We start from the raw sequence: 10,218 nt of genomic DNA on the forward strand, positions 1-10,218 counted from the left end.
TTCACATGGGTGATTGTTGAATTTCAGGGAAAGGAAAAAGGAGACAAACAGAAAAAACTTAGGCACAGACTCATGCCTGATTAAAGTGCTGGGAACAAGCAACCAATGTGTGCCCAGCCCTAAGCAGAGCAGGGATATCTACCCTCCAAGGCTAAGGAAACTCCATGGAAGAGAGAAGGAGAGTTTGTGCAAGGGCCGGGTGATGGGAGTAACTTCACAGCAGTGAAGCACTGACTTCTTGATATAACATGGCCATTACACTCATATTACACTCCGGTTATAAGGATAATGTGTCCCTTGTCACGTTTCTATAAATCTTTAACTTTCAGTGATTGCCAAGAGGAGGAATGCTATGTTCTTCTGCAGTGATGTTTTCACGTTCCCACAAAGAAATTCCACTCACACTCACATAAGCAGCCCTATTTAAACACGGTTCCTCAAACTCACAAAGCAAAGATTTGAAAACAGGAGGGCTACTCACCAAGAAGAACTGGAGGTTTAGCAGGTATTGGAAGGGTGATGAGAGACAATGGGGGGGACAACCAATCTGTATCTTATACACGTATGAAAGAATAATGAAGATATAATTATATAGAATTGATTGTTGTTACAGTAGACACGAGAGTACAGGGAACCTTGACTGGAATTGGCACAGAGCAGGACAAGCAGCATGCTACATCTGTGGTTCCTATGACAATGGTATCCATGGTTGGAGATTCAGTCTTTTATCGTGTGGACTCCTACCTTCCTATCCTGTGTGACTCTGTAAGAGAAGGCCCGTGTGGGCTCATACCTCCTTGCCTCAGAAGCCCCCCTCCCCACTCATTTCTCTGTATTAATCAATACTACTGCAGATGTCAACTGTGCTGAGACATGTATATGGGGCTATAAATCACAAGATGAAGTCCCCCAACCTGGGAACCCTCTGGGAACCTTCAAGAGCTTGGTCTTCTTCCAGAACATTCCATCTCTTGCTGTTCACCTCCTTAGCTTTATTTCATGCCACAGGACTTGGCAGCACGCCACACAGGGACTTCTCCTGTGGGAGAAATCACAGGACCATCAGTTCAATTTGATGGAATTTGATACCAGGTTCTCTGTGTAGAAGGCATTGCTAGATTAATTGGTCCCTTTCAATAAGACCATACTGAACACTTGTCAGTTTGTAATGAGGGGCTTGCCTGGCCTTATTTGTTTACAGATTTCGTTTTCAGATTATAAATGATATTTCTTTTTTTTTTTTTTAGGTTTTTTCGAGACAGGGTTTCTCTGTATAGCCCTGGCTGTCCTGGAACTCACTTTGTAGATCAGGCTGGCCTCGAACTCAGAAATCCGCCTGCCTCTGCCTCCCAAGTGCTGGGATTAAAGGCGTGCGCCACCACGCCTGGCTATAAATGATATTTCTATTGTTCTGTGTGACTACATCATTGAGTGGTTCAGAAAGAGGCCAGTAGCATTGAAGTAAGCAAGAGAAGTGGTTATCCTAATCAGATTTTCCTATTCATTCCCTCCTTATTTAAATGTGTATATATGTTTGTTTATGGGTGTACACCAGCCACGGTTCACATGTGGTGGTCAGAAGACAACTTGAAGGAGCCACTTCCATCCTCCCAACAAGTGTGTTCCAGAGACTGAACTCACAGCATCAGGCTTCGTGGCAGGTGTCTACACCTGCTCAGCCTTCTGAGTACCCACCTGATTAAATTTCTGTACAAAATCTTCTCCTTCTTCTGATACTTTAGTAATCAGATCAGCATATATTGAGCAACTGTATTCACGAATTTCTCTTCTTTTCTTTTCTTTTCTTTTCTTTTCTTTCCTTTCCTTTCCTTTTCTTTTCTTAAGATTTATTTATTTTATGTATGTGAGTACACAGTTGCTGTCTCCAGACATGCCAGAAGAGGGCATCAGATGGTTGTGAGCTACCATGTGGTTGCTAGGGATTGAACTCAGGACCTCTGGAGTGCAGTTGATGCTCTTAACCGCTGAGCCATCTCTCCAGCCCTGGATTCACTAATTTCATAAACAAAAACAATAAAAATTCTAACAAATAATTTACTTTTCAGCTAATCTACAAATAGTAAAAAGAGATTCGCCAATTATATGTCAAAGGTCCCCTTTCCTTCATTCCCACCTCCATGTAGTCGGATCACATTCATAGCCGTCCGTCACAAGCCAACTAGGAAATGAAAGTTCAGGAAGACATTTTAACACAGGTCTACCTGAGTGCGAACGGTTTCTGCTCCATGCTACTTGACTTTCAGGTGTTGCTGTGCTTATCAATAGGATAGATAGCATTCTTGTATAAGTGTATTTGTAAAGAAAGTATATTTGTGATTGAAATGACAGAACAGTAATCAATTATTGTGGAGCTCGTGACTATGATGTCAATTCTGAAGGAATTTCACACAGGAGAAAGAAGTTGCCCTGGCGCAATGGCACACTCTAAGGGGCACAGAGGAAGTTCCTGCTCAGGGCAGCTCGTCATGCCCAGAAGACTCAGCAAGCAGGGGCAAGGGGGAAGGGAAGCTCAACTGTATGGTCCAGGCTCAACAGGTCAGATGAAAGTGGAAGGAGATGTGGGTGAGAATGGAGGTCCTGCTGGGATAGCAGGCTGCTCAGGGCAGCTTGGTTTGCTCCAGAGGACTCAGCAAGCAGGGAAGATGGGTGGGGGAAGGAATGCTTACCTGTGTGATTCAGGCTTAGTACATCTCAAGGATTCTTTTGATAGAAATCAAGGATGCACAAATCAAGGCTCAGCCAGGCTCATGCTTTGATGGTGTTGCTAGGAATATCAGGGGTTATTTTCCCCTTGTGGTTTTAATCTCATGGATGAATAATTTAGTAAGACTCTTGAAAGAAGCTCATGAACAATTTTATTCAAGTGCTTTAAGAGAAACAAGACAAGCTAGCTGGAAGCCTCAGGATCTGCAAACAAGATTGAATGACAAAGATGGAAGAAAGCCATTCCCGTTGTAATGGACATTGCCAAGCAGCCATGTTTAGGAAAAATGTGCAAATGATCAAGATAGAACGTGAGAAAGTCCAGAGTGTACAGCAATGCAGAAATGCAGTCGTCATCTTTGGATGGCACTGGAAAAATAGAAGGAGGAAGAGGAGGAAGAGGAAGAGGAGGAGGTAGAAGAAGACAAAGACCGATGACTACAAAGACCATGAAGAAGGAGGAAGAGGAGAAGGAGGACAAGGAGAAGGAGGACAGGGAGGAGGAGAGCAAGAAGGAGGAGGGCAAGGAGGAGGAGGAGGGCAGGGAGGAGGAGGAGGAAGAGGAGAAGCATCACTCTTTTCTGAAATAGGACTGTGGTGGATTAAATGCAAATGGCCCCCATAGGCTCATAAAGAGTGGCATTATTAAGTGCTGTAGCTTTGCTGGAGCAGACATGGACCTATTGAAGGACCTGTTTCACTGGGGGTGGGCATTTAGGCTTCAATGCTCAAGCCAGGCCCAGTGTCTGTGATCATGGTTTCTCTTCACAGCAATAAAACTCTAAGATGGAAGTTGGTAGCGGGGCCGGGGGAACTGCCATGGCAGGCCAGACAATGCTTTCCTTTGGAGGAATTTGGAACCCCTCGGGGCTTTGAACTAGAAGAGCAATTGGGCAATTCAAGCAAGGTTTACTGGGTCATACTAGCAGGAACGTGGAACACAACGGTGCTAAGGGTTATTTAAACTGTGAGGACACAGTTCGGGAGGATTCAGAGGGAGATATTTGTATGGGGCCCAGAAACAATTCTTGTGATGTTTTGGCTAAGAACATGGCTGCGTCTGCCATTATGTAAAAAGCCAACCTGAGGCTAAACTAAAGAGTTGTGCATTAAAAGCTTTGGCAGAGGACAGTGAGAAGCTGCCTAGCATGGGCTGTGTCATATGGCTCTTGCTGGCCTGTCTTACGCAGTTCTATAATGAAAAGGAACACGCTGAACTAGGAAAAATACAAAATGTAGTTTGCGAAAGGGAGCACCAGGAAGTTCAATGGAGTTCAATCCTGTGTTCAGGACATAAAAAGATTAAAGAAATGCTTGATGCTAGAAGGAATATAGGGAATGGTTGATGTTAAGGTAAGATGACACCCAGCCAAGCTTCCAACTCATGGAAAGGAATTTAAGCAAAGCTTAGGGCCTGGCACATGCCTTAATACCTGAAGTGGGGAGGCAGAGACAAGCAGATCTCAAAGTTCAAGACCACCCTGGTTTTTAGAGCAATTTCCAGGACATCCAAGCTTAGGCAGTGAAGAAAACCATTGAAACCAGAAAGCTGGTGAAAATGTATTTGAAAGAGAAGGCAATGTATTTTAATAAAGAGGCCATGTTCCAACCCCAGCGAGTAATGGAACTTGGCAGCTTCAGCTATGTGGTTATGAGTTCAGAGACAAGGATATAAGAAAGGAGTTGTGGAATCTCCCTCCACGTCAAAGAAAAGTCCCTGAAGCCAGACTTACATTAGGGGTGTCCCTGAATGGAGGCCTAAAGAAGCCATTGCATGAATCTGTGAAGATGAAGCCTGGATTGCCTTGGAGACCCTGAGATCCTGAAGATGCCAAAGCCTCTTTAGCATACCTGCTGAAGAAGCCTGCTAACACTGGGTTGGATCAGCCCAAGAAAAAGAAGTGTGATACAGTCAACAAGGCTGAAAGGAGCTGGAGATCTGAAGAGTGTTTTGACATGAAGATGCAGAGTTCAGAGTTTGTCCATCTGGCTTTCAGCCTTGCTTTGGTCCAGCATTTTCTCACTATGCTCTATGTATACCCTTTGGGAATGGTAATATATATCCTGTGCCATTATTTGTTGGAAGTATGTGACCTGCTTCTTTGTTTCGACTTTACAGGGGGGTTACAGTTAAGAGACTGGGTGAGTCTCAGAAGAGACTTTGAACTTTAGGCTTTAAAACAGTGCTGGTGCTGTGATAAACTATGGGAACTTTCAAAGGAAGACTCAATGGATTTTGCATTGTGATATGACTGCAAGACTATGGTCAGAGTGGGGTGGAATGTAATCGTTTGAGTGAAAATGACCCTGATAGTGTCACAGGGAGTGACATTATTAGGATGTATGGCTTTGTTGGAATAGGTGTGGCTTTTTTGGAGAAAGTGTGTCAGCGAGGATGAACCTTGAGTTTCAAATGCTCAGGTCAGGTCCAATGTCCCTTTCTCTTCCTACTGACTATCAATTCAGATGTAAAACTCTTAGCTATCTCTCCAACACTATGTCTGCCTGCATTCCATGCTTCCCAACATGATAATGGACTATAACTCTGAACTGTAAGCTGACACCAATTAAATATTTTTCTTCAGAAGACCTGCTGAGTTCCTGACTGCTCCATGCAAGCACCAGGGTCCTGAGGTAACACCCTATCCCCTGTCCACAACATCCCTTAAAAGTGGACCCTACATCCCCAATTCTCTATATTCTTGTCCACCACTCTAGCAGCTTTCCCAGAAGCCATGTGGGCATTAGGGACCCCAGGTTAGACATGGTCATCTGCACACTAACTCCTTTAAAACATACCCAACAGCCTTAAACTATACCCCATTTCCTGGGCACCAGATTAGACATCATATTAGACATCACAGCTTTGGTAGATCTCTGCTTTCTCAGAGGCCATGCTGGTTCTAGGAACCTCAGAGGCAATATTGGTTCCCAAAATCCCAGAGGTCACCCAGGTCACAAAAACCCCAGTAGAGATGCCCTACTGGACCTGAACTCTGGCTGGTCACCAGAACTGCAGGCAACCCAGGCCAGAAGACCAGAGAAGAAACAGAATCAAGGAAGTATCAGTCAAAAAGACTCAGCGATCTAACAAAGATAAACTCAGAAGTCAGCACCTAAGCCCATAATAACCCTTAACCCTGATAACTAGAAGCCAGGACAAACTCAACAGCAGCCAGGGAAATACAGCACAATATTGTCAAAGGCCTGAACAATCAAATGCCTTAAAGAAATACTGGAAAATACAGACAAACAGGTAAAGAAAATCAATATAAACTGTTCAGATCCTGAATATGGACATAGAAGCAATAAAGAAAACAGAAACTAAGGGAAGCCAAAAGATAGAAAATCTAAGTAAGCAAACAGAAACTACAGGCACAAGCATAATCAATAAAATACATGAGATGGAAGAGAGAATCTCAGGCATAGAAGGTACAAGAAAAGAAGTTGATACATCATTCAGAGAAAGTGTTAATGCTAAAAAGTTCCTCACACAAAACACACAGGGTGTCTGGAATGCTATGAGAAGGCCAAGCCTAAGAATAATAGGAATGGACTAAGGAAAAGATTCCCAGGTTGAAGGACCAGAAAATATTTTTAATGAAATTGTAGAAGAAAATTCCCCTAAATAGATATCTATAAATGTACAGGAAGCTTACAGAATGCCAAATAAATTGGGCCAGAAAAGACCTCCCACCACATAAGTATCAAACCACTAAATAGATAAAAGAAAGAAAACTATTTAAAGCTACAAGAAAAGGGGAAAGTAGTTTTTGAGACCAGGATTCTCAATGGATAGTCCAGAAAGACCTGGAATGGTATCTTGCAAACCCCAAGAGATGGCAGATGTCATGCCAGATTATTATACCCAGCAAAACTCTCAATCTCCAGAGATGGAAAAAACAAGATATTTCTTGGAAAAACAAATTTAAACAATATCTATCCACAAATCCAGCCCTACAGAAGATACAAAAAGGAAAACTCCAGTCCAAACAGATTAACTAAGCCCAAGGAAACATAGGAAATAAAAACATTACACACCAACAAAAAACAAAAGAATGTAAACACAAACAGAGAGAGATCTCCAGTACACAAGGGAACACCTTGCATACAGTTCCACAGGCAAACCCAGAACCATAGAATGATTGCCTTCTGACTTTAAACAAGCCCAGATCTGAGTGCCCCTACCCAGTTGGCTTCAGGGTAGTCTCAGGACCCAGTTTTCCTGCATGCTGCTACTAGGGGAAGCCTAGTATCCAGAAGACCACTGAAGGCAGACCATAGGACAGTCCCAACATGTAAATGCTGAGTAAATGCCACACACACAGCTGCTTGGTATCTTAAAGTTTAAATGCATGCTGGCCCTCAGAGCAAGTCAAGTCTCTGGTGGTCGACTTGCATACTATCTTCCACTGCCGGGCCAAAACTCACAGGGTAGAGGACATACATTGCCTCAGGTCAAGTGTCCTCTGGGATCAATTACTGACCACTTTTTAATCTCGGTAGCCAGGAGACCATGCAAACAATGACCTCTGAGAGTTCAGTGCCCTGGGGACCCAGTGCATTTTCATTAAGAGGCAGGGCTAATGCCCAAGCAGCCACACACTGTTCTTCAAGGGTAGGGACTGCAGAGTGTCATCATGACAGGACAGCACCCAGGGGGACCAAAGAAACGACACCTTCCAGAAAGGAACACTAGCTGGGACCACCATATTGTACCTCCATGGTGGAAATGTACCCAGAGCCTATTCCCTAACTGACCTCAGAGAAGGCACAATACCATGGGGCTGGATCTTAGGCCGTGACCAAGGCACATCATTACCTATGAGGCACTATCACATTTACAACTGTTTATGATTACCCAGAAGGCCCACACCGCCCCCCTCCAAGGACAGGTTTGGTAACCTGGGTGTCAACTACATCATGACCAAAGGTCAGGCCTTATGTCAAGGTGGACATGCAAGTGCATCAATGATGTCATATGGCAACAGTAATATCCAGGGAGCTCAAATTTCTCCCCTTTAGGGAAGGTTCGGTACCGAGGGTCATTGTCATATGCAGCATATAAAAGACCTGATGGGAGGAAAACAGGACTCTCACTTCTGTCTGCAGCCCCTTCCAGGACCCTATGGGGACTGTTTGTCTGTTCAAATAAAGTTTCAGTTTATTGTTGTACCATATATTCCACACACACATACAACAGTAGTCCACCTCTCTGCCTGCAGCCTTTGTTTTTTTTCTATCTAAACCTATGTCTAGAATGTACAATTATTTGTCCATGCCATGGAAAGATTCCCTGCATGAACAAACCATATTCACCTAAGACCTTCATAGCACTGTCATCTCATGAACGAATTAACATTCCATCCACCACCCCCAGGCTGTACACCCTTAACTGAAGTATATAGAAGGACCTCTGAATAAAAGTGTCAGGCTTGTTGAGGTCACTCTGGGGGATGTGCACACTAGAGTCCCTGACTATTGTTCCAGAGGGAGACACATAAACTGGGTTATGAGACAGAGACTGCATCATTCAAGTGGCAAGGACCAGCCTCAACTTGGAGAGGGGTTCTGAGAGAAGGAGTATGTAGAAGGAGCAGAAACAAACTACTCAAGATCAAATCATGGGTCCAAGCTGACGGACCTATGTTCTGCTTTGACAGCTTTTCAGATTGTTTTCTTCTGTTTTGCTTTTTCTGGAGATCTCCAGACAGCTCATTCTTCTCTCTCTCTCTCTCTCTCTCTCTCTCTCTCTCTCTCTCTACCTCCCTCCCTCCCTCCCTCCTCCTCCAAGTAGTTCTCTTTTTCTATTCTAAAATCTGGATAGCTCATCTCTTGCAGATCATAAGCACAGTCTTTTATTTTACATATCACCATATCACTCCAGTCATTTACTCAAGGATCCCTTTTGAATCAGCATCCCATGACCATTACAAAAGAACCCACAGACCTATCTGCCTTTGTCAAACACAGACAATAAGCTAGCTGGGTAGGACCCTACCTTAAAATTACAATTTCTACCTCAACTGAGCCTAGACCTAAATTCCCTCTGTCCATGAACTCCGGAATCCGTCTGCCTTTGTTAAATAAATAAATAAATAAATAAAGTCTCAGCTGGGTGGAATCTCCTGAAATCATCACTCCCTAAATCTCTTTGTTTCGTTTCTTAATATTTTTCTGACAAGTGGGCTCACAGCACACCTGCTTTTGATCTTTTTAGATTCATAAAGCCCCCCTCATGTAATTCATATCACAACCTTATATTTTTCATAGTTGAGATATTATACATTTTTGAACTCATGTTTTCAGAGTTGTTTCTCACAGCCTTGTGGGCTATCCTGACTGTCCCAGAATTTATCATTTTCCTAAGACATTAGCCACACCTTCATCTCTCAGTCTCATGCTATCTCTGATTATCACGGAAGTTAACAGGGGGGACATTTCTCAAGGAAGGAGCATGAAAATATGTACATTATTATACAAACAAGCCTTATTCCCACAGCAGGCATTGGCACTCAGGGAGGCTCATGCCTGCTGGCCCTGCCTCAGCAGCAGGAACCATCTCATTCCACCGCTACCAAGGCCATACCTGACTTGTAATTCAAGCCATCAACTCTTTAAGGTACTAAAGACATCCAGTATGTAAAAAACAAGAAGAGGAAAACTCCAGTCATGGTAAATGTTTATGAAGGAGTCAACGCCTGTGTTTATGATAAGGGTTGAAATCCATGAAATGCCTGCTCAAGACACCCACATGTGTAGGAGGAATTTTAGAAATTAGGCCAGAAATTGCAAGAGGTGCAAACCTGTCACCACAGCACCCAGGATGCAGGAAAAGATGGTGAGTTACCGCTGGCCAACCTGTGCTTCACAATGGCAGCGTGATTCAGATATGAAGCAAGAGATCCTGCATTTCTGTCAGGATGGGTCAAACGGGAAGGTAATATGCTGAGCAAAGGGAGCCACAAAAGGAGGGAAATATTGAATAGAGGAACATAAATCGAGATGCAAAAATGATTGGGAGATGTTGGCTGAAGTATGGAAATGAGCCATTCTGTTGCAGGAAGAAGTCAGAGATGTGCTGCACACAAACAATAATGGTGGATTATTGTGACTTAGTCAGGTTCTGGTCACCTGGGGAAATGGTACGATGAGATGATGTATCAAGAAATCATGATGGCGTATGGCAGCTGAAGTGGACAATAAAAAATAGAATGTATTTTGAAATAGAATAATCACTTTTGTATTGGAAACACAGACACTTATTCCAGGTTCCTGTGTGTTGCCACACTTCTAAGCACACTCCTGTGTGCTTCCTAACACTTCTAAAGGCACAGAGCGATGCCCAGCTCTCTGTCCACATCCTGGACAGGTGATCATTACCCAGCCACATGATGCCTAAAACCACTCAGCTTTCAAACTCTGGGTCCATTGAAAATGGTTCAGTTCTGCTGGTATCAGATGATGTCCCTGCTGTGGGTAATGGCAACATAA

This window comes from Mus caroli, chromosome 15, assembly GCF_900094665.2.
Source record: "Mus caroli chromosome 15, CAROLI_EIJ_v1.1, whole genome shotgun sequence".
Classification (NCBI taxonomy): Eukaryota; Metazoa; Chordata; class Mammalia; order Rodentia; family Muridae; genus Mus; species Mus caroli.